This window comes from Euprymna scolopes, chromosome 27 (genome assembly GCF_053919585.1).
Source record: "Euprymna scolopes isolate OS-2025 chromosome 27, ASM5391958v1, whole genome shotgun sequence".
NCBI classification, from domain to species: domain Eukaryota; kingdom Metazoa; phylum Mollusca; class Cephalopoda; order Sepiida; family Sepiolidae; genus Euprymna; species Euprymna scolopes.
The window spans coordinates 63,861,263-63,887,214 of record NC_136508.1 but is presented as its reverse complement, the minus strand read 5'-3'; the positions used below and the strand labels follow the sequence as shown (position 1 = coordinate 63,887,214).

At 43.8% G+C, this 25,952-nt stretch overlaps 1 protein-coding gene and 1 pseudogene across 4 annotated transcripts in view; one reads left to right on the top strand and one right to left on the bottom strand.

Annotated features, from left to right (window-relative positions):
* The window catches only part of LOC145248869 (uncharacterized), a 402,247-nt gene that overhangs the window by 219,719 nt on the left and 156,576 nt on the right, over positions 1-25,952 (top strand). The window lies entirely within an intron of this gene.
* LOC145249134 (U2 spliceosomal RNA) lies at positions 13,938-14,151 on the bottom strand (annotated as a pseudogene).

Genomic DNA, 25,952 nt, shown 5'->3' with positions numbered 1-25,952 from the left:
CGCGCTACTGCTAGGATCGCCAGGAAAACCAAACTTTCCTCCCTGGGGAACGGCGGCTCCATGTTGTACACAAAAGTTGCTACGTCGAGATCGGGCGGACACTCGGCATCGATGCGAGCTGTTACCCCCTCGACGTACTTTAAAAGGGGCTGTATCCGGCTGCAACTAAAAAACGCGTGCTCGATTGTTTCGGGCTCGCGTTCGTCACAGCACGGACAGAAGCGCCTGGTATGTTCTTTATACCGGAAAAGTTCGTCGAAGAGGGGCAGCGCATTTCGGACCAGTCGCCAAGTCAGGGAGAATTCCGAGTTGTTCAGAATCTCCCGTCCCGGCGCCCAACACCATTGAGAACGGACAACCTTCATCGACCATCCCATCCGCCTACAAAGTGGATCCTTCGCGGTCCCCTCCACTAATTCCCGATACAGTTCCTTCCTTGGCTGATCGAGGACACTGGTCCCCGGCAAAGCTCTAAGAGCGGTCCGGCATTCGGAGAAGAACTTGGACTCCCCCTTCGGTCTACGACGACCTTCTACCGAAGGGTTGGGTTTGAGATTGGGAAACGAGTTCTCAACCGCAGGGACCCAAGGAGCGTCTCCTTCAAGCGAACGACCCAGGAAAGCCAATCTCTCGGCGTTTCTATGACACAAGAGACTGGGCTGACCCAGGCCTCCCTCGCTCGGACTTTGAACACAGACCTCTCTGCAGACATAGTGCTTACCCTCGTTCCACAAAAGTGAATCGAGGCGCCCTTGTAAGCGGGTTAGGCGTTCTGCAGGGAGAGGAAGTACAGACAACCGGTAAAGGATGAGCGGAAAGACGTATGTAGCACACGCCTCCGCCCGACCCTTCAAGGACAATTTCCTTCCAATCCAAGTCTTGACTGACGATTTGACCTTAGACTGTACTTCCGACCAATTCTTTTCCAGCTGAAGTCCCGGTCCAAACCAGACACTGAGAATACGGACCGGTCCATCGGTCCAGCTGAAAATACCTGGAAGCGAGTTTACCCCAGTCCAGGCCCCCAACCGCAGGCCAGCAGACTTGCTACGGTTGAAGATGGCCCCTGTTACTTCTTCGTATCGAGCGAGCGCCTCGACCACCGCTTGAATGTCCGTGAGGCAAGACACGAACACGGTGACGTCATCGGCGAACGCGGAAACCCTGGCTCGTGTGCCTCCAGGGAGAGCTATTCCGCGCAGGACTGGTGTAGTCGCCTCGTCCCTTAAATTGCAAAGGAGGGGTTCCAACGCCAGGACATACAGCAGAGGCGACAGCGGACAACCCTGTCGCACCGACCGAGAGACAGCGAATGACTCCGATAGCTTACCGTTGATCTGCACCGCCACCGTTGGCCTGTCATACAGAACAAAGATCCACTTGCGGAAGTCCGGATTAAATCCGGCGGCCTCTAACACAGATCCTAGGAACCGATGGTCGACCCTATCGAATGCCTTGGACTGATCCAAACTGATCAGCGCGGCTTCGGCGTCGTCTTCTGTCCCCTCTATGATCGAGCGTATCAAATGCAAATTGTCTTGAATTGATCTCCTCTTCACAGCATAGCTCTGGTCTGGTTCGATCAAATCAGTGATGACAACCTGCAAGCGATTCGCAAGAATCTTTGCCAAAATCTTTAACTCTGTGTTTAGCAGAGTCAAGGGCCTAAAATCATCAAAGTTTTCCCTCCCGCCATGCCGTTGACCTTTCCTCAGCAATGTGATCACACCCTTGGTCACCTGTCCAGGGATGGAGCCCTGGGCAAACCAATGGTTGAACATATCCTTCAGAAGAGGGACCAACATGGGCGACAGCCTCAAGTAAAACTCGTAGGGTAAACCATCAAGTCCCGGAGATTTGTTATAGCCGACCTGCTTCAACGCAGTAATGACCTCATGTTCAGTAATAAGACCATCACAGCTAGCCGCTCGAGCCGCCGTGAGGCGGGGCGAGTCAGCCAAATAGCTGCCAAATTCATCAACCCTGAGCCTGGGTAGTTGGGTGAAGCGCACCGATAGATGCTCCCGAAACCCCTCGCAGATCTCCCGAGTCGATACTAAAGCGTGTCCTTCCAGGTTATATACTTTACGAATGTACCCATCCGAACCGCGCCTTAAAGCAGCCTTACGCTCAACAGCGTCAACATTCACAGCCTCGTTAGAAACTTTGTTTAACCTAGCCCTAACTACTTGGCCTTCATACCGCTCGCTAGCCAAGCGGTTGAGATCTTGTTTAGCTAGTGCTAACTCTAGGGGATCCCCCCCTTCCACCGCCCGGGTCAGCTTATCCTCTAAGCGCCTCTTTGCCTCAGCCTTATCTAACGCGAGGCGTTGGCTATACTTGACAGAGAAGCGCCTAATTTTGGCCTTAAGACTAACCCACCACTTACTCCCTGTAACCGCCCCCACTAAAGCCCTCTGAATTAGCTCAGTGACCTTCAACCGGTAGTCCTCCAGCTCCAACAAGGAGTTGTTGAACTTCCAGTATCCGGCCAGTTTAGGCCTAGCACTTAAGTTCAAACGGGCCATAACGAGTTTATGGTCCGAGTGTCCTAGCAAGTGGAACGTGGGGCAAGATAGGAAGTCTACATCGCCTCTTCTAACTAACATCCGATCCAAGTAAGTACTCGGATGGGAAGGCACTACAGAATGCCACGTCCACATCTCCCGCCCTGGATGATCAAGACGAAATCTGTCGACGAGATCGCACGAAGCCATCAGGTCAGACAGAGAACTGTCACACCACGCCGACCCACTAGCTCCCCCGACCTTATCTATACTGGGATCAAGGATTGCATTCCAATCACCCATTAAAACTAACCGTTCCGGATCCACTAAGAAGCCCTCCAACCGTCGAAAAAAGGTTGCCCTCTCTACAGCAGCATTGGGAGCATAAACAGCAACAATCCGAAAAACACTACAATTAACAGCAACATCAACAACGAGCGCCCGCCCGTCCTCGCCTGCGTGAACAACATTCACCGACGCTGACAGGGTGCGTTTCACTAGCAAGGAGATTCCACGACTATAAGTATTGCCATATGCTGAGTAAACATCGTAATCGTTTACCAGCACCTGACAATCCTCGTCACAAATAAAGTGGGTCTCCTGGATAGCGGCGATATCTACCTTAAGGGACACCAGGTCTCTAACAACGCGCGAGGCCTTGCTTCGACACCTGATGCCCCTCACATTAAATGTAGCCAAGTTTAAAGTCATGTTCACTTACCTTTAAGCAGTGTCACAGACGGGTCTGAAATCCTTGGCAGACAGGATGTGGTAGGCCTGACCAAGGCTTCCGGTGAGTAAGTCTTCTCCGGGCTGACCATCCTTGGCCACGCCTTTAACATCCAGGGGAAAGATTAATTTTAGTGCCCTGTATAGTGATGGGTGGACATAGATGGGAGTCCTTCCTTCGCATTTCACTGCTAATTTTAGCAGCGAAGGGTGGTCCATATCAATTATTTTTTGGCCTTGTATGGCCTCCTTAGCTGCCTCCAACATTGACCACAGGGATTCTGTCCGTGCGTCTTTATTTTTTCGCACAAAGGTGGTCAACATTGGAGCGTCTGGAAATTGAGTGGGATCGGTGACATTGTTACAACCAATGTACACCAAATCCCTCAGTTTGTTGTGTTGAGTCTTCTGCTTGCCCTTCAACTCATGGGCTGCTGGCAGACGACTCGTTTCACAAAGTCTCTTTCCGGGTAGAAAGGGGAGTTTCTTGGTTCGCTCCGTGCGAACCGGTGCTTCCTCCTTCTCGGATGGTGTAGGAGGCGGAGGAAGAGCAGGGGTTGAGTTGGGTGTTGGGGATGGTTGTGAGTCTCTGGGGGATGAGGATTGGGTGGAGGTTGATTGCTTTGGCTGTGAGGGGGATGGTAGGTTGGGGGATTCAGCCTCGGCTTTTTTGAAAAAGTCTTTCTCAGGGGGTGTGGGGTTCCCCTTTGTCTTCCTGCTCTTCTTCCTCCTTGACTTTCTCGACACCTCGTCTAAAGATGCCTCAGTTGCTGGGTTGGTCTCTTCCTCGGACACCTCCTCCTCTGACTCTTGTAACTTCCTTTTGGTCGAGGAGAGAGGAGTCTCCGTGTCCATGGGGGCTGGCTTCTCAGTTTGGTCTACGGGCACCGTCCGTTTGGGCTTGCTTTTCCCATTCCTTCTGGTGACCGTTGACCATTCACCCTCTGTTGTGGTTGCTGGTGCAGACGTCGCAGGAGCGGCTGTGACCGTGGCCGAGGGTTGGGAGCTTCCTGCGGCCTTGGTAGCTGGTCTTGCTGGTGGCTTCTTTGGACAGTCACGGGCCATATGTCCCTGCTTCTGGCAGTGCCAGCAATGTGGTCTCCTGCCTTCCACTATTATTGCCAGGGTCCATTTGCCGAATTTCAGCATCGCTGGAACCCTGTCAAATTCGGCTCTTTCCAGGACCATAGTTAATTTATAGTCCCCGGTCATGACATTGCGCTGACCGCGGACTGGGGAAACAGTTTCAACGTCTCCGTACTGGCTCATAATAGCTCCCAGCTGTTTGGCCTCCAAATGGCACGGGACGTTCAATATGGAGACGTTCGTCCTCCTTTTATTCATGTACTCTGGCTGGAGCTTGATGTTTCACCAGCTCAGGTTCGTCTTGGACAGGCGGATTGCCTCTTCTTTGGTAGGCAGCAGGATGTCCCACATGGCGAAGCTCCTTCGACAGATGTAGCTGGCCGGGATGTTTAAGGCCATCAACATCTCCACCATGACATCTTTGTTGACACCGGCTAATCCCCTGGTCTTTAGATTGGAGGTGACCAGGGAGAGGACTCTATTCTGGAGCTCTTCTACTTGTCCCGGCAGGGGAATGATGTTGATCCCCTCCGTGTACTGCTTGTAGGTTTCCTTGAACAGAGTCCTGTAGTCCTCCGGTGTCATTCGGTCTTCATTCCTAGGGCCCCAAGCCGCTACCTCGTTCGCCTGGGGTTTTGATGGTCCCGGGCACGGGGTGTCAGACTTGGTCCCTTTGGCCTGTTGTTGTTGTTGCTGCTGCTGTTGCTGCTGCTGCTGCTGCTGCATCGGCTGGGCCTGTCGTTGGGTTGATGTCGCCTTTAGAGTCGGCCATTCCTCCGTCTTATCCGCTTGGGAAGGCTTCCTCTTCTTGTTGGGCGTCTGCGGACTGGGTGATTTTGCCGCTGACGCCTTGGTTTTGGAGTCAGGGGCTTTGCCGAGTGATGGTAGCTCAGCCCCACATACTCCTATAGAGCTATCCTCCGTGGGTGCGTTTTGGTTGTCCGGCACCCGTTCCACCTGGAATAGCCTTTTGAGGGACGTGATGGTGTTATCGATGAGCGCCTTTGTTCTTTGATTGGCGTCATCTTCGTCCTCTTCTTCTTCTTCCCCCTGGGCCGGGGAGTTGACTTCTTGGGGGGTTGGAGGACTTGGTGTCCTTCTTGGAGTCCCGGTGACACTTGTCTTCACCGGCTTTTGCTCTGCAGTTGTCACCGTGGACGCCTCTTCTTTAGCTACCCCTTTTGGGAGATTTTTGTCCTTTAGGGGAGCTTCATCGCTTGAACTGGAAGCGACCTGCGAGGATCGAGACATGGTGGCCTCCGTCGTTTGTGGTTCGTGGGCCTCATGACTCTTTCCCTCGCTTGTCGCCTCTTCCTTCTTTTCGGGCTGGGAGTGCCCTTTTCGGGGAGCAGGATCCGGGGTCGCCGCGGGCTGCGGCCCTACCCCACCCATGGTGTCCAAGGTCGCCGCGGGCTGCGGCCCTACCTTGCCTTCCATTTCCTCTTCGTTGGCCCGGGGCCGGGATTTGACTCCCTTTTCCGGGGATTTAGTTGGGGGAACGTTGCTCCGCATTTGGGGTGATGATCCCCGCCTGCTCGGCATCGTGGGGGCGTTGGTCGCTGACGCAGACCAGACCTGGGAGGGAGAAAAAATAAAACAGTCTGGGGGACAAAGGGATGGAGGGGGTGGCCAGGGGCGAAGAGAGAAAGTGGTTTGACCTCCCCTCGCGGGGAAGTCGGGTTAGTCAGCTCGATCCCCCCTTGCGGGGGGAGAGCAGAGAAGAAAGACGCAGTGGTGGCTAGCGGGTCAGAGTGCCGCGTCGCAATTAAGAGGAGAGAGGGAAAGGCATCTTTGCCCAGAGAGAAGGCAAAAACGAAGGTATTAACCCCAAAAACCCTTCCCACAAACAACCCCAACAGGAAGCGATAAAGAGACCCGGTCTGCTCGATCCAACGGGAGAGCAGCGAAGGAAGACAAAAGACTAGCGGGTCAAAGTGCCGCTAGTTAATTAAGAGTGAGAATTAGACATTCCTCCCAGAGAGAGGGAGAAAAGAAGAACTTAAATCTACTTAAATCTAAAACTTAAAACTAAAACCTTAGACTATGCTGAAGGTCCTGACTCCCCAAAGGAGGGGGTCTGGTCCTTGCAGACGTGAACAAATGCCTTGAACCTGGCTCAAGAGCCCGGTGGCAGATCCCCTCTCAGACAATTGGAAGAGCAAAAGTTTCGTAAGCTGAAGAACAGATACTACACTTTGATCTTATTTATATATTTTATTTCCGGTAAAAAGTACATATTATCTTTATAAAAAATACATTTTACAAAAACCATGCAATAATTACTAAAAACAAAATTAGGCACAAGGCCCTATAAGAAATTGGGAGGGGGAGGGTACAGGGTCTTTGTGACTATTTAACATTATTAACAATGCAGACTTTGGAGTCTTACTCTTGACTGGCAACATTTACCAAAATACCTCATTCACTCTGTGGATCCTAATAACCCCAGCGTTCAGTGTACAAATAACATATTTACAATTTGCAACAAAAAACTTGTCTGTGTGTTGTGTGTGCATTTTTTTTTTTTTTTTTTTTCTTTTTTTTTTTTTTTTTTTTAAAACAAAAACAAAATAGTGTGTGTGAGTGCATTTGTTAAAAGTCCAAAAAAGTTCAATTCATTAAAAATATGTACAGTTTGTAATTAATTGGTATAAGCACGTGGAGTGGGGCAAGCTAGTAAAAAGAGTTCAATTTAAACATAAAAAATAAAGCCTACTTGGTTTGTTAGTATTGACCCCCCTACTAATCTAATGTCTAGACTCCCCACTGTTTTCCGGGAAACCGAAAACAAGCAGGGTGATCCCTATATGGGGTTGGGGTGAAACCTTAATAGGAGAAAAGAAAAACAACGGGAGGAGGGGTTGATTGGTGACCTCTGAGTATTGGGGGAAAGACCAGGATTATATCCAAAACAAAAGCAGGTAACGGGGGAGCGGGTGGACTCAGAGGTTCTCTAGTACCGAAAATAATATCAGGGGCGGGATCTCGTTTATACCACCAGTCAAGAGTCTCTTTACTTGATTATGCTAGACTAGGCGGGATGGGTTCCGCAGGACCCAGCACCGCCCGTGCCATGCTCAAGGAGGGAACACGTACTGGAACTTGGCTCCTCGACGGATGCACAGACTAGTGTTGTGCACCCACCTCTTATTAAACTCCGCTCGAGGCAACCTCTTCCAATCGCATCTGATCTTTACTTTAAGCAGATGTTTAAAGTAAACGATCAGATCCCGATCTGGAACAGATATCCCTTCGCGGACCAACTTGAGGCGCGTGATCCATATCACCATGCGCGCCACTGCTAGGATCGCCAGGAAAACCATTCTTTCCTCCCTGGGGAACGGCGGCTCCATGTTGTAAACAAAATATCCTTCGTCGAGTTCGAGCGGGCACTCGGCATCGATGCGGGCCGTTACCCCTTCGACGTATTCCAATAGGGCCTGGATCCGGCTGCAACTAAAAAACGCATGCCCGAGGGTCTCGAGCTTGTGTTCGTCGCAGCGCGGGCACCAGGCGCTTGTATGTTGTTTGTACTTGCTGAATTCGTCGAAGAGGGGCAGTGCTTTTCGGACCAGTCGCCAGGTCAGGGAAAATTCAGAGTTAGTCAAAAAATCCCGACCCGGCGCCCAACTCCATTGAGAGCGGATAACCTCCATCGACCAACCTAACCGCCTACAAAGAGGATCCTTCGCGGTACCCACCACTAACTCCCGATAAAGGCTCTTTCTAGGCTGTTCGAGGACACTGGTCCCCGGCAATGCTCTAAGTGCGGTCCGGCATTCGGCAAAGAACTTGTGCTCCCCCCTCGGTTTACGACGACCTTCTACCGAGGGGTCAGGTTCGAGATTGGGAAACGAGTTCTCAACCACGGGGACCCATGGAGCGTTCTCCTCTAGCGAACGGCTCAGGAAAGCCAATCTCTCAGCGTTTTTATGACACTTGAGACTGGGCTGACCTAGGCCTCCCTCACTCGGACTTTGGACACAGACCTCTCTGCACACATAGTGCTTACCCTCGTCCCACAGCAGTGAGTCGAGGCACTCTTGTAAGCGGGTTAGGCGTTGTGCAGGGAGAGGAAGTACAGACAGACGGTAAAGGATGAGCGGAAAGACGTATGTGGCACACGCCTCCGCCCGACCCTTCAAGGACAATTTCCTTCGAATCCAAGTCTTGACCGACGATTTGACCTTGCCATATACTTCCGACCAGTTTTTCTCCAGCTGAAGTCCCGGTCCAAACCAGACACCGAGAATACGGACCGGTCCATCGGTCCAGCTGAAGATGCCTGGAAGCGAGTTTACCCCGGTCCAGGCCCCCAACCGCAGGCCGACAGACTTGCTGCGGTTGAAGACGGCCCCTGTGACTTTTTCGTATCGAGCGAGCGCCTCGACCACCGCTTGAACGTCCGTGGGGCAAGACACGAACACGGTGACGTCATCGGCGAACGCGGAAACCCTGGCTCGTGTGCCTCCAGGGAGAGCTATTCCGCGCAGGACTGGTGTAGCCGCCTCGTCCCTTAACTTGCGAAGGAGGGGTTCCAACGCCAGGACGTACAAAAGAGGCGACAGCGGACAACCCTGACGCACCGACCGGGAGACGGCGAAAGACTCCGACAGCTTACCGTTGATCTGCACCGCTACCGCCGGCCTATCATACAGGACAAAGATCCACTTGCGGAAGTCCGGATTAAATCCGGCGGCCTCTAAAACAGATCCCAGGAACCGATGGTCGACCCTATCGAACGCCTTGGACTGATCCAAACTGATCAGCGCGGCTTCCGTGTCGTCTTCTGTTCCCTCTATGATCGAGCGAATCAAATGAAGATTGTCTTGAATCGATCTCCCCTTCACAGCATAAGTCTGGTCGGGTTCGATCAAGTCAGCGATGACAACCTGCAAGCGATTCGCAAGAATCTTTGCCAAAATCTTTAACTCTGTGTTTAGCAGAGTCAAGGGCCTAAAGTCATCAAAGTTTTCCACCCCACCATGCCGTTGACCTTTCCTCAGCAATGTGATCACTCCCTTGGTCACCTGTCCAGGGATGGATCCCTGGGCAAACCAATGGTTGAACATATCCTTCAGAATAGGGACCAACATGGGCGACAGCCTCAAGTAAAATTCGTAGGGTAGACCATCAAGCCCCGGGGACTTGTTGTAGCCGACCTGCTTCAACGCAGTAATGACCTCATGTTCCGTAACAAGACCATCACAGCTAGCCGCTCGAGCCGCCGTGAGGCGGGGCGAGTCAGCCAAATAGCTGCCAAACTCATCGACCCTGAGTCCGGGTAGTTGGGTGAAGCGCTCCGATAGATGCTTCCGAAACCCCCCGCAAATCTCCCGCGTCGATACCAGAGCGTGTCCTTCCAGGTTATACACTTTCCGAATGTACCCGTCCGAACCGCGTCTTAGAGCAGCCTTACGCTCAACAGCGTCAACATTAACAGCTTCGTTAGAGACTTTCATTAACCTAGCCCTAACTACCTGACCTTCATACCGCTCGCTAGCCAAGCGGCCGAGGTCCTGTTTAGCTAGTGCTACCTCTAGGGGGTCCCCCCCCTCCACCGCCCGGGTCAGCTTATCCTCTATACGCTTCTTTGCCTTGGCCTTATCTAGCGCGAGGCGTTGGCTGTATTGGACAGAGAAGCGTCTAATTTTGGCCTTAAGGCTAACCCACCACTTACTCCCTGTAACCGCCCCCACTAAAGCCCGCTGAATTAATTCGGTAACCTTCGACCGGTAGTCCTCCAGCTCCAACAAGGTGCTGTTGAACTTCCAGTATCCGGCTAGTTTGGGCCTAGCACTTAAGTTCAAACGGGCCATAACGAGTTTATGGTCCGAGTGTCCTAGCAAGTGGAACGTGGGGCACGATAGAAAGTCTACGTCGCCTCTTCTAACTAACATCCGATCCAAGTAAGTACTCGGATGGGAAGGCACTACGGAATGCCACGTCCACATCTCCCGCCCCGGGTAATCCAGACGAAATCTGTCGACGAGGTCGCACGAAGCCATCAGGTCAGACAGACTGTTGTCATACCACACCGACCCGCTAGCCCCCCCCGACCTTATCTATATTGGGATCAAGGATTGCATTCCAATCACCCATTAACACTAACCGTTCCGGATCCACTAAGTAGCCCTCCAACCGTCGAAAAAAGGATACCCTCTCTCCATGAGAATTAGGAGCATAAACAGCGACAATCCGAAAAACACTGCAATTAATGGCAACATCAACAACGACCGCCCGCCCGTCCTCGCCTGCGTGAACAACATTCACCGACGCTGACAGGGTGCGATTCACTAGCAAGGAGATTCCACGACTATAAGTATTGCCATATGCTGAGTAGACATCGTAATCGTTTACCAGCACCTGACAATCCTCGTCACAAACAAAGTGGGTCTCCTGGATAGCGGCAATATCTACCTTAAGGGACACCAAGTCTCTAACAACGCGCGAGGCCTTGCTTCGACACCTGATGCCCCTCACATTAAAAGTGGCCAAGTTCAAAGACATGTTCACTTACCTTAGGCAGTGTCACAGACGGGTCTGAAATCCTCGGCAGTAAGGACGTGGCAGGCCTGGCCGAGGCTCCCGGTAAGTAGATCAGTCGAGGGTACTCCATCCTTGGCCACGCCTCCCACGTCCAGCGGGAAGGTTAGCTTGAGTGCCCTGTAAAAGGAGGGGTGTATGTACAGGGGGATTCTACCCTCACATTTAACTAGTAAGTTCTTTAGCGAAGGATGCTCCTCATCCACCAACTGCTGGCCAGGGATAGCAACCTTCGCTTCGTTGATCATTGCCCAAAGGGCTTCAGTTCGGGAATCCTTGTTGGCCCTGATAAACGTGGTCAACAAGGGAACGTCCTTGAAGTTGGTCGGGTCAGCAACATTATCGCCTCCGACGTGGGAAAAGTTTTTTAACTGGTTATACCGGACCTTTTGTTGACCCTTAAGGTCCGGAATTGGTAGATGCGAATCCAATTCGCAGATCCTGTCCCCCGGCAGGAAAGGGAGTTTCTTAGTCCTCTCTGTTCTGACGGGTTTAGGCTTGCTCAGTTTTGCGGAGGGAGGGGGGTTTGGTGTAATGGTGTTATTAGAGGAGGGGTTTGGCTTTGGCGTCTCCTGAGGAGTCGATTGCTCGCTGGTAATCTCCTCTGCCTGTGCCGCTTCCCTCTTCCTTTTGCTACTTTTCCTCCCCTTCCTCCTTGCTGGTTTATCCGCAGTATTGTCCCCCTCCTCTCGTTCTGACAACACTGCTTCCTCCTCCGATTCAGTCGGAGACGCTGGTAGCTTCCTCTTGGCGGAGGAGGTTTGTATTTCCATCTCCTCTGCCTTAGAGGACTTTTCTGGGTGGCTCGCGATTTTTGCCGGGGTGTTTTTGTCTGTTGTGTGTTTGTTGTTTGTTTTGTTGTCTGTGTTTGCAGTGTTGGTGTCGGTGTTTGTGGTGCTTTTGTTTTCTATGGTGTTGGTGTCTGTAATCTTTTTGTTTGTGTTGTTTGTGCCAGGGGTGTTTTTCCTTGTGGTGTCTGTGTTGTGTTTGTTGATGTTGCTATTCGATGTGCTTGGCTTGTTGAAGTGTTCTTTTTGATTCTGTTTTGTGCTGTCGTTAACTGTTTTTGCTGATCTGTTTCTGCGGACCACTTTGCTCCACCCCTCTTCTTCATCGTGGCTCGCTGGTACTGCTGTTGTTGCTGGTAGTTGAGGGGGCTGTTGCTTCGGTGGTCCTACTGCTGGTCTTTTAGGGCAATCCTTTGCCATGTGGCCTTGCTTTAGGCAGTGCCAACAATGTGGTCGTCTTCCTTCCACGATGACTGAAAGCGTCCAGTCTCCGTATTTCAGGACTGCGGGGATTTTTTCGAAGCTGTCCAGATCCACACTCATAGACAGCTTGTAGTTCCCTGTCATAAGGTTGCGTGGACCTTTCACTGGCCAGATGGCCTCCACGTCCCCGTACTGGCTTAGAACGGCGCCTAGTTGTTTAGCTCCCAGATAGCAGGGGACTCCCAACACTGACACCATTGTCCTTCTTTTCCCTTGGTATTCCGGCTTGAGTGCCAAGTGCTTCCAGGTGATGTTGGATCTGGACAGCCTTTCCGCTTCTCCCTTGTCAGGCAGCAGCAACTCCCACTTGGCATAGCTCCTCCGGACTATATAACTTGCAGGGACCTTTAAATCCTGGAGGAGCTGCGTCATTGTCTCCTGGCCAACCCCAGTGAGGCTTCTACTTCTGGTGTCCGCCGTAATGAACGAGATGACGCGATGTTGAAGCTCCTCCACTGCTCCCGGAAGGGGTTTTATAATGTTCCCTTCCGTGTAGTCCTTGAAGGTTGTTTCGAACAGGTCCCTGTAATCTTGCGGAGAGAGTTGCTTTTGCTGTGGGCCCCAAGCCTTCTTTTCCTCACCTTGGGAACCGCTCTCTCCGTTCTTTGCTTGACAAATCCCTTCCTCCTTCCCAGGTGTGGGATTTCCGTCCTTGTGGAGGACCTTACTGGCGTTCAGGGCTGGCCATTCCTCCGTTACTTTGGTGGCCGTGTTGGTTTTGCCCTTCTTGGGTGGTTGCTTGCTTGGGCTTACTCCTGGACTTGAAGGTGTCTCCCCTCCATGGGATGCACCCCCGCTGAAAGATGTTGAAGGAGTGGCTGGGGGTGGTGTTCCCTTTTTCGGGTCCCCGGTGTTGCAGGGCGGGGTGTTGCTAGATTGCTCAAAGAGAGCTTTGATAGACGTGATTGTATCGTCTATCTGTTGTTCTTCTGCTGTTGGGGAGCTGCCCTTTAGGGGATCGGAGGAGACCTTCCCGGGTATCTCTTGGCTGATTTCTGAGCCTTGGAAAGTGACTGGCCCAGAATCCTCAGCCTTTACTGCCTTTTCAGCATTGGCCGCGCGTAGATTGGTGGCGCTGCCCTCGTGGGGAGTCTTTGTGGAGGCTCCTGCCTTGTTGTCTGGGGTCGCCGCGGGCTGCGGCCCTACCCCGCCCATTTCTTCCAAGGTCGCCGCGGGCTGCGGCCCTACCTTGCTGCATGACATCACGGCTGGTTTCTCTTCTTCAGCAGCCCGGGGCAGAGATTTTACTCCCTTATCCGGGGATTCTTCAGGGGGAGAGATGCTCCGCATTTGGGGTGGTGATCCCCGCCTGCTCGGCATCGTGGGGGGGGGGAGTGTTGGTCGCTGATGCAGACCAGGCCTGGGAGGGAGGAAAAAATAAAATAGTACGTGGGACAAATGGGATGGAGGGGGTGGCCAGGGGCGAAGAGAGAAAGAGGTTTGACCTCCCCTTGCGGGGAAGTCGGGTTAGTCAGCTCGATCCCCCCTTGCGGGGGGAGAGCAGAGAAGTGAGACGCAGTGGTGGCTAGCGGGTCAGAGTGCCGCGTCGCAATTAAGAGGAGAGAGGGAAAGGCATCTTTGCCCAGAGAGAAGGCAAAAACGAAGAGGTATTAACCCCAAAACCCTTCCCACAAACAACCCCAACAGGAAGCGACAAAGAGACCCGGTCTGCTCGATCCAACGGGAGAGCAGCGAAGGAAGACAAAAGACTAGCGGGTCAGAGTGCCGCTAGTTAATTAAGAGGGAGAAGTAGACATTCCTCCCAGAGAGAGGGAGAAAAGAAGAACTTAAAACTACTTAAAACTACTTAATACTAAAAAACCTTAGACTAACAACAAGGTCCTGGCTCCCCAAAGGAGGGGGTCTGGTCCTTGTGGACAAGTAAATGCCTTAACCTGGCTAAAGAGCCCGGTGGCAGATCCCTTCTCAGACAATTGGAAAGAGCAAAAGTTTCGTAAGCTGAAGAACAGATACTACACTTTGATCTTAGCCAGAAGAGGCCGAGAAGCGATTATTCTTGTTATTTATTACTACTGATGTTACTCCCCCTTTGCTATTGTTATAGACTTTTATTTTCTGTTTTTTTTTTTTTCTGATCATACAATCGTTTTACTCTGTTACAAAAATGAGCTTATATTGTGCCAATGTTTCGTATTTATCCACACAATTATTGTTGGATTTTTAGAAAAAAATAAAACTGTGTTCGTATTTTTCTGTCTTAAATTTAATTAATATTTATTTATATCAGTTACTGATGAAATATGTTAGTGGTTAAATTTGTTCTAATGTCGTATTATTTTATTCTAATCTCATTTCCATGCAAATTTCTAAAATATAACATTTAAGTTTTTCGTATGTCGCACTGGATTATCTCCCTTTGTAATTTATCTAATAAATACATAATTAAAGGTGCAAGTTCAGAATTCAACCTAATTAAAAAAAAAAAATCAATACAAACTTTCCAACATTTTAGTAATGGAAACAACAAGCAAACAACCCATAACTAAAATCTCCCCATTTAAAATCGAAAAAATACTCTCACAAAATATTAAACCTATATCGGTTAAAAAACTTAATAATGGCGCGATATTAATACACATAAAAAATTTAAAAAAACAGACTGCGGATCTGCTAAAATGGAAACATTTTGATAACAAACCATTAAAATTTACCCACACAAGATACTAAATTCAATAAAGGAGTTATCAAGACCACCAAACTTGCTTAAAATAAAAACCTCAGATCACAAAACGTCAGATGTAAAAAGAATTCAAATACGAAAAAATTCCGAAACTATACTCACCAACACATACATTCTAACGTTCAACACCCTAATAATCCCTAAAAAATCAAAATTAATTACCTAATAGTCAATACTGAACCACACATCTCAAACCCCCTTAGATGATATAACTGTCAAGAATATAGACACCATCGCGACCTATGTTCATGGCCACCAACATGCATAAGATGTGGTGAAAAAAACTCTCACCCAAAAAGAATCCAAATGCACTAACTGCCATGAAAACCACTGTGCCAACTCAAGAACCTGCCCAATCTGGAAAAAAGAAAAGGTGATACTCAAATTAAATAGCATCTCGTTTATCGAAGCTAGAAAAACTATAGAAAGCTCTAACTATGCAGATATAACTAAAAGAAATATACAGTACACCAATATATCAAATCATTATTCAATAACATCGAACCCCACCACACAAAGCTTTTGAATGAAACAAAAAGAATTTTTTTAAATAACCGTTAATCAAAGCAATATAGTAAACAGAACTTCAACAACAAACTAAAACATTAAAAAAAATTCACAACCAAAATCTCAACCAAAATTTGCATAAATTCCCAAACTATCACCCCCCCCCACACACACACACACAATCTCCTTCTTAGAAACCAAAAACCAAACACCAAAAACTTTCAATTCATCATCTAAAAAAAAAAGAACCTAAACCAAGAAAAGGAAGGCTCGTTCCTGTTCTACAACCAGAACAAGTCCCCCCCCCATCCATAACCAGATCGAAACCATGGACATGGAAACCTTAATTACTGACATCCATGACTCAACCCAAATAAAAACCAAGCAAAAATAAAAACCAAATTTTTACAACCAAAAAACTCAAAATCCAAATATAACAGAGGCCAAACCCATAACCCACTAGACTAACAAATTCACAGTAACGAATAGAATCTTGCAAACCACCATGAATTATTACTAATTTCCACGTTACTACCGTGAGTCATCTGTCTTCAAGAAACCTTCTAAAAAGAAAACAATACAATCAAAATAAAAAATTATACTTCCTACAACTACAAACATACTCACAACCATCAAGCATCAATAATAATAAACAATAAAATTCCATAGAGACAAATCAACCTAAACACAACCATGCAAGCAACTGCCGTCTCAGAATCCCTGCATAAAACCTTAACTATATGCTCTATTTACATACCTCCTAATGACACACCCTAACCCTAATGACACACCCTAGGAAACAGAAATTAACAAACTAATCAACCAACTCCCAAAACCATATATCCTTCTAGGAGACTTCAACAGCCAAAATATATTATGGTGAAGCAAAGATACAAACAAAAAAAGAAGACTAATTGAAAATATTATAAATCAAAACAATTTATGTTTATATAACAATAAGACACACACATATCTACATCTAGCAATAGGCACCTACTCAGCCATCGATCTTTTCTTATGTGATCCATCCACGTACCTAGATTACAATTGGAAAACACACACAATAATACTAGAAAACTTAAACACAACTCTAGAACAAAACATCCCACACGGGAACCTAAAAAAAAGCCAACTGGGAAAACTTCCAAAAACAATGCCAATTCCTCCTGATCCAACAAACCAACAATGATGAGGATCACTAATGCACTCACTGATATAGCAAAATCATCCACTTCCAGGAAATGCTCTAAACTTTGGTTTACCAAAGAATGCAAAGCCATCCACAAATGCAAAACTGCTTTTAAAAAATTTAAACAAAACCCAACATCAGAAAACCAGGACAAAAACCAGAGCAATAACCCAACATATTATTAAAGAATCAAAGTGAAACACTTGGCATAACTATATATCCAAAATAAACACAAACGCTAAAACCAAAGACGTCTGGAATATGATTAGAAAAATACAAGGGAAAAACAACAACCCACCTATTAAACCACCTCACTAAAAACAATACGATATTTACCAAAAAGCAAGATATTGCCAATGTAATAGCGGACGACTTTGCTGAAATCTCCTTTTCTGAAAATTTAACAGAAAAATTTTGCAAAATTAAAACAAAAGAAGAATTAAAAGACCTTGACTTCAAATCTCAAAACTCTGAAAACTACAATCAAAGCTTACATTAACAGAACTGGAAGATACCCTCTATAAAACCCACAACTCAGATGAAGGCCCAGACGAAATTCTGTACAACTTTCTGAAAAAGTTACGAAGAGTATCATTGAAAGATCTACTCAAAATATACAATGAAATATGGCAAATTGGAAATATTTTAAATGGTCTTTCTGGGAGCTACCTAAACTCTTTAGAAGCCAGATTTTTCTACAATAAACCAGTGGAACCCAGTTGACCCAAATCTGCAGATTGGTGTCGCTGTGCGACCCACTATGGGTGCCCATCTCTGCAACATCTCTCTCCGGTCACTCACACACACACACACACACATAAGCATTAACGAACACACATACAAGAGTTAAGCAACCAGATGCGAAACTTGACCATGCAGCAGCACAAACCATACGGTTCGCAACAAGATGATTGTTCTGTGTTTGACATTGACAAGTATGCCGAAACGGTGTAGGAAATCTGCTCCGAGTATCTAAAAGGGGAGCTTTGCTACTGTAAAATTCCATTGAAACAAGCGTTTTAAACCAAGGTTTAATGTCATCAATTTGTGACCGTTGGTCGGAGTGGAGGAGTGGTTTCATGGCTCGTAATAGAAACAGTATCTGCATGCATCATTCCTTAATCTTCTGTATCAACAAGAAAATGTATGCCTGAATTCCTGTCAGTGATGTAGAAAATGCGATGCATATAATGTCAGTCGCATTTGCTGCCTGGCCGCATTGTTTCCCGATGGTCTGTATGAGTGAGTAGATATGCAGGGCTGTCAGCTTTTCATGCTTTCTCTCCATAACGATTATAATACTTGCACAATTGCATATTATTGCTACAGATTCGACGAGGATATTGGTTCCAACTCTCAGTGTCGACAATGTCGTTGTGGACCATATGGTTTGTGTTGTTGCATGGGCAAGTTTCACATCTGGTTGCTTAACTCTAGCTTGTTTTTCGATCATCTTCCTGACGTCTGTGGTGTCTGTCGCCTCCTGGTGTGGTGGGGGAGATGGTCAGGGCTGCAATCTGGTTCACTGGGGAAACTGACGCGGTGACTTCATAATTTTTTCCACAAGGTCGGCCAAACCTTCAACTGATATCGTCTCTAGGGTAGACGCAAGTATCATCTGAACTCCGGATGGCAGTCTATTGATAAAAAACTGTTTCAAAATGTCCGGTTGTGATGAGTTCTCGCCTAATAATTGCTTCCTCCTTCTCAGAAGCGTTTTTGTTGTGACACCGACGTTCGTTTAATCAATTCAGTCTTGAAGATGTCATATGTAACTGATTCAGGTGAGCCGATGATTAGATCATGCACTTCGGCCATTACTTCATGTGACAGAAGTTACGACGTGGTTGAGTTTTGTGAGCTCGCTATGGATTCTACATGTGCATACCAAAGTGTGGGATCCTCTACCCAAAATGGCAGGAATTTAACCTATGCCAGTGTAGTCGAATTCGATGACACCGTGTCGTTATCCATTTTAGGCTGCATGAGTGTTCTGCTCGGTCGCTATCATTCGGTAGTTTCTTGATTGCAGTCCGTATACTGCAGAAGTTATGATTATTGAATCCCAACGTCGTTATTTATTCAATAACAGGTAATGGAGTGAGCAGTCCTGTTGTGTCTGAATAATCCTCAATTTGCCAGTTTCACATGCGGATTTGAAAAGAGTTTGTGCCCGGCTAAAATGTGTGATCCTATTTCATTGGAGTATACGTCAGATTCAGAATTTACGAGGGTCACCAGGACTCATGGTAGTCACCCAGGTAGGTTTATGTGGGGTGTGAATCGGTGTTTTCCAATTTGTCGTTCGAATCAGTTGATATTAGAGATCATTGTTGCAGGTGCAAGGATATCGATAAGTTGGAACCATTAAAGATAAATTTCACGAGATCTCTGATTTACAGAAGGGTCCCACCGAGTCACATCACAATCCATACAAATTTAAAAGGCGAACAACTTCATAAAAATAATGACAATCGAATAAAAATTTTAGAGCGCTGTACTAGAATATAATAACAACATTTAATAGCCTGTTTAAGAAAAAGTAATTCAAATTATTTCAACGTCAAGGTTTTGCTTTCAAGTGTTCATCAGACATAATCTTTGCTAATGTGTGTCTTGAAGAAAAGGAAAAAAGTTAATGATTATGAATTTTCATGTTGAGAGGGAAAACACGTGATTATTTTCTGGAGGGAAAAGAAAATAGTCATTAAAACATGAATGCATCTACATGTTTAAGTGATATGTGTGGGTGTGTGTTCAATGCATATAAAAATGTGATATGTGTGGGTGTGTGTTCAATGCATATAAAAATGTGATATGTGTGGGTGTGTGTTCAATGCATATAAAAATGTGATATGTGTGGGTGTGTGTTCAATGCATATAAAAATAACAGTTTGAAATAACAGGGTTGTCAAGAAGGATAAATCTCGTTTTTATCGTTATTTCCATGGCAGGTGCTCGTCTGAACTCCAATCTCTGGTCCCCCCTCGCCAATCTTTCACGAAAAACACCTGTCTAGCTGAATCCACTGTGAAAAATTTCCCCCACTCTTTATCTGTGCCTAAATCAAAACGTGGATTCTATGAACAAAGCTTCTTTCTTAGAACTGCACGCCTGTGGAACTCTGTTCCATCTGCCTGCTTCCCACCTGACTACAACTTGGATGTGTTCAAGTCCAACGTTAACAAATTCCTAATGAACCGCCCCCTTAAGTAAACGCTTCATCAAATCTCCACACTAACGACTTGCAATAACCCTTATCCCTGAGTGGCTTCCGGGCCTTGATAAGTGGTGACCACTGTGTAAAAAAAAAAAAAAAAAAAAAAAAAAAAAAAAGACATAATTTTTTCCATATTGAGAATTTAAGGTGAATAGCGCGCGAGAAATCCCGTTATGTAATTTAACGTCCCGTACGGACAGTCTCATAGCTCCAGGTCGAGCTGAGGAAATCTGAATAGAAACTGTTTTGATTTTCATGGGCAAAAGCTTATATACGCATATTCTAGAATGCTCCGGACTATTTGTTGTATCACTGCACGCGAAGCGTAACATAATCCATTTATCGTATGTGTGCAGATAGGCAAATTACGACATTGTAAGCTTACATGTACTTCATACGCGTGCGTGTTGAAAACGGTGATTGGTATTAGTATTTATTTGCTTCCACACGAAAGCAAAATGTGACACAAGGTCGTTGTTAATGTGGGGGTAAACCAGCCCCCCCCCCCAAAAAAAGGCAAAAGGGGCACTCTAGTAGGGACCAAAAATAATAATTGTCTCAGTATAGAGGGTTTCCCCTCCATTGACTGAGACAAATTATCTTAAGAGTAGCATCGGAACAGATACTACACTTTGATCTTGGCCTTTTGGAAATTTGTTCCAGCCAAATAAAACTGTCGCTACAAACTCTAAAAATATTCACGGAATTCTATGTTTTTCTATTGATGTAAACCTTCTAATTTAAACATTTATGAATCTTAAGAATAAAAAAAAAATTCATAACTCATTATTTTGTTTTGTTGACCGTATGACAATGTCTTTCGTTTTTCTCACATTTGAATATCAAGCCTCAAATCTTTTTCATTGAAAATATTTTTCTGAATCCGGCTTATCCTAAACATACTTCTCTCCTCACAAAACACTCTAAAGTAAAACACTAAAACTAGCGTGAATACATCCCTAAAAACTAATGACCGCCTCCCTGAAACTGGTGATCGAAATCCCATAAATGTAACCCCCGACCTTCTCCAGGTGTATCTTGTAGAACTCAAGAACTTTTCTATCGAGTTCGAGAATCTGCGCGGAATTTTGAATGAGTAGAAATTCTAAGTAATTCGCAATTGTATTTTTGAAGATTTAACCTTCAACCGCTAGAAGAGTATAACTTACAACTGATGTTTACTAAGTACCTTATCAATTACGTCACAGGTCATTGCAGATAAGTTCAGAATATAATGCTCAAGATGAGAACAGTAGTTTGAATAATACAAGAGGAGACCTTTTTCTTTTCTTTTTCAATCGGCCATTCATTTTGCTCATACGTAATACTCGTCCACAAAGTGTATTATATAGATCAGCAGCAGCCGCTAGCATTTACAGCTCCTGCTGCTTTCAAGCAAATGTGCAAATGTTTGTGAACTATCCTGTGATATAATAAACCCTATCTCTATTCCTTTCTTTTTCCTTTTCTCTCTTTCTTTCTGTCATCTTTTATCTCTTTCCACTTCCTTCTCTCCTTTTTTGATTATTTATGGCATTCACTCCTTCCACTTTTCATTATTCAGTCTTTATTTATGTAATTTGCCTTTTGTGACGTCATCGAACATGTATTGAAACAATATAACAAGATTTAGAGGTATAGTAGTATGATAACTCGTTGGGTAAGTATTTGTTATATCTATTATAATAAAATCGTATTCCTGCCTGTTTGTTTGTTTACAATTTGGTTAATATATACAAAAGACACACTGTTTCACAAATCGATTATAATACTGAAAACAGACTTTTATATACTTTTATTTCTGCATGCTCTCTCTCTCTCCCTCTCGCGCTCTCTCTCTCTCTCTCTCTCTCTCTCTCTCTCATATATATATATATATATATATATATATATATATATAAATGTAATTCTTGGTTCGTTCAAAGTTTATACAACCATATTTCTACATTACCAATTTATTTGAAATTTTCAGACAACCCATCTTTAGAGTCGAAGGATGTTTCTATGTTAGTAAAATAAACTTATATCGCCAATTATTAAAAGATTAAATAAAATAAATATATTTTTCGTAAGCCGTTAGTGCGAACTTGTTTTGTTGATAGAACTGAACTTCTGGTTCGATTCATTTCACACCCACGATTTGACGAAACGAATTAGATTTCATTTTCTGTTTACTCGATAAGTAAAAAAAAAACATAATTCATTTGTTTATCTTCCAAATTTTTTAATGTAAACATTTTTCTTTGTTATATCAGGCAGAAAAAAAAAAGTTTGTCGCTTGCTTTTTGAGTCGAAGTCGTTTTTTTTGTTTTTGTTTTTTTATTTTTCGATATAAGAAAATATGAACTTTTTTTTATTAACACTATAAATTGTTTGGTAAAAGTACAGGTTTTTTCGAAGAAACTTTACGGATTGGTAACGTGCTTAAATAATATTTGGTGCTAATGCAGAGAGTGGTCGGTCCGCGCTATTTTTTTAAATCTTATTTCCACGTTTAATTAAAGTTTTATTATGTCTTTTTTATTCAATTGTAAGGTTAAAATACAGATTAGGTAAAAGACACCCTCCCCTCCCCATGTTAAGAATGGCTTTTTAAATAATAACGTTATTTCAGCACGGATCTCTCTCTGCATGAGTACCATACTTTAACCTAACCATTTAATAAATAAAACATGGTACTTATGCAGAGAAAGTATCGTGCTAAAATAATAACGTTATTTAGAAAGCCATTCTTAACATGGGGAGGGCGTTTTGTAACTATTCTATACTTTCACCTAACAATTTAATAAACAAAAGATGGTACTTATGCAGAGAAAGTATCGTGCTAAAATAATGCTATTAAGAAAGCCATTCTTAACATGGGAAAGGGAGGGTGTTCTGTAACTATTTTATACTTTCACCCAACAATTTAATAAACAAAAGATAGTACTACCGTTATTTAGAAAGCTATTCTTAACATGGGGAGGGAGTTTTGCATCTATTCTATAATTTCACCTAACAGTTTAATAAACAAAAATAGATAGTACATATGCATAGAAAATACCGTGCTGAAATAATGTTATTTAGAAAGACATTCTTAACATGAGGATGGTATTTTGTAACTATTTTGTCCTTTCACCTAACAATTTAAAAACAAAACATGGTACTTATGCAGAGAAGCTACCCTGCTGAAATAATGGTGTTATTATTTAGAAAGCCATTCTTAACATGGGGAGAAGAGGGTGTTTTGTAACTATTTTGGACTTTCACCTAACAATTTAATAAACAAAAATTAAACTTAAGCAGACAAGGAACAGTACGGAAGAATTAACATTATTTAGAAAGCCATTCTTAACATGGGGAGGGAGGATGTTTTCTAACTATTCTGTACTTTCGGTGCTAATGCAGAGAGTGATCCGCGCTATTTTTTAAATCGTATTTCCATGTTTAATTAAAGTTTTATGATATATTTTTTATTCAATTCTAAGGTTAAAGTACAGATTAGGTACAAACCCCCCTCCCCTCCCCATGTTAAGAATGGCTTTTTAAATAATAACGTTATTATTTCAGCACGGATCACTCTCTGCATGAATACCGATTAATGTTTTGTTCTTTGCTCTTTTTACCGTATTTTTTTTGTTTTGTTTTTTAAGAAAACCTTTTTTAACAAGAATTGAAAGCGCATGTTTTTTCTTTTTTTTTTTTACAGAAGTTGTTTTTATATAAGAAAATAATGAATGCTTTTAAAGAAATTGGGTACTCGTGCACTTATTGATCCGTGCTGAAATAATAACGTTATTATTTAAAAAGCCATTCTTAACATGGGGAGAAGAGCGTGTTTTGTACCTATTCTGTACTTTAACCTTACAATTGAATAAAAAAAACGGTAAATTTTTAGATTAGGTCCACCTCCACAATTTTCTTTTAAATGACGACTTTTTAGGTTTTCGACTATGCTGAATACGGAAATCGCATTGAAATTTTGCAGAAATAAGTAGTTATCGAGATATAAAAAGTTGTATAATGCATTGTAATCTCTGGCAGCCATTTTTTTTACACACTTGGGCGACAAATCTACGCGCGTAACAAAGATGGCTGCCAAAGAATACAATGCATAAAACAACTATTTATATCTCAATAACTACTTATTTCTGCAAAATTTCAATGCGATTTCTGTATTCAGCATAGTCGGAAACCTCTAAAAGTCGTCATTTAAAAGAAAATTGTGGAGGTGGACCTAATCTAAAAAAATACCAAAAAAACATAAAACTTTAATTAAACTTGGAAATACGATTTTAAAAAATAGCGTGGATCAGTAAGTGCATTAGCACCCATTAATCGACTAACGTGACCTTATTACCAAATAAGGTCCGGCTACAATGTTGAACGCGCCGTTCACATTGTTTTGTTTTTGTTTTTTTTCAAGTTAAATTCAACTTTCACAATATCTTTTTATTTTTTTATAATTTCACAATATCTTTTTTTAATAATAAATTGTTAGTTAAAAAAGCACAGAATAGTTACAAAACACCATCCCCTTTCTATGGTAAGAATGGCTGAAAAAAATATTAGGTACTCATGTAGAGAGTGATCCGTGCTGAAATAATAACGTTATTATTTAAAAAGCCATTCTTAACATGGGGAGGGGAGGGTGTTTTGTACCTATTCTGTACTTTAACCTTACAATTGAATAAAAAAACATATCATAAAACTTTAATTAAACTTGGAAATATGATTTAAAAAATAGCGCAGATCAGTAAGTTCATTAGCACCAGAAATTGTTAGGTGAAATACAGAAAAGTTTCTACCAAGAAAACCATTATTTTTTTTTTGCTATTCTTACCAAGGGGAGGGGATGGTGTTTTGTCACTATTTTGTGCTTTCAACTAACAATTTATTAAAAAAACAAAAGATAAATTTTCACATTAGGTCCACCTCCACAATTTTTAACATGGGTAGGTTGGGGGGTTTTATTCTGAAAGCCGTTCTTAACATGGGGAGAATGGTGGTATTTATTCCAAAAGCCGTTTTTAAAAGACAAAAAACTGGTAAAAGGTTAAAACATGTGGTTAGGCATGGGTGTTGTTTATTCCGAAAGCCGTTCTTAATATGGGGAGGTTGGGAGTGTTTATTCATGGCTATCAGTGAATTATAGTGCATAGTACAGGTCTTTATATTTCGAAAATTAATTGCCTCTGCAAATTTTAAATGAGATTTTCTTATTCAGCATAGTCGAAAATTGTGGAGGTGGACCTAATGTAAAAAAAAATACCCCCCAAAAAAGATACCGTGAAATTTAAATTTAAGCGTGGTACTAAAAATAAAATTAGACAGAAAAATACACCTTTGGGTTTGTACTTGCACAAAGACTTGAAAAAGTTGTCAACAAAAACAAATATATAACAAATAAATATTTTAAAAGGTAAGATAAGTTACTTTTCTACCTAATTGGATAATTTTTAGTGTTTTTATTGGGTTTGTACTACTGTACATATAGATTCGAAAAAGGTTGTCAAAAAATAAATGTATAACAAATATTATCAAAGGCAAGATATGTTACTTTATTACCAAAATGGATAATTTTTTTGTTTTTTTAATGTAAACTGTTTATTCAGCTCAAAAAACACAGCGTTTACTGCTATATTTGAAAATTACAAATGGCGGCAGACTGTGTTAAACACATTAGGTTTGGGAAAATGAGTTAAAACTAAAAAACTATACAAAATACTGTTAAAAACCACCGAATACATGTCTACCTATGTCACGGTAACATATATTGTGTGAGTTCCTGACAATATTTTGTATAGTTTTTTTAGTTTTAACTCACTTTCCCAAACTTGCCGCCATTTGTATTTTTCAAATATACAGATAAACACTACATGTTTTCAAACCGATTAAACATTTTACACTAAATAAAAACACTAAAATCTTATCCACTTAGGTAGAAAAGTAACTTATCTTGCCTTTGATAACATTTATTTGTTATATTTATTTTTCAACAACTTTTTCGTTTATGTGTTTAGTAATACAAACTCGTTTTTTTTACTATAACGTTTAGTCGGCTCGAAAAACAGTGTTTATCAGTGTATTTGAAAAATACAAACGGTGACAGACACTGTTGATGATGTTAAGTTTGAGAAAATGATTTAAAACTAAAAAACTATACAAAATACTATCAGAAACCCACCGAATATGTCAGCCTATGTCACAATAACAT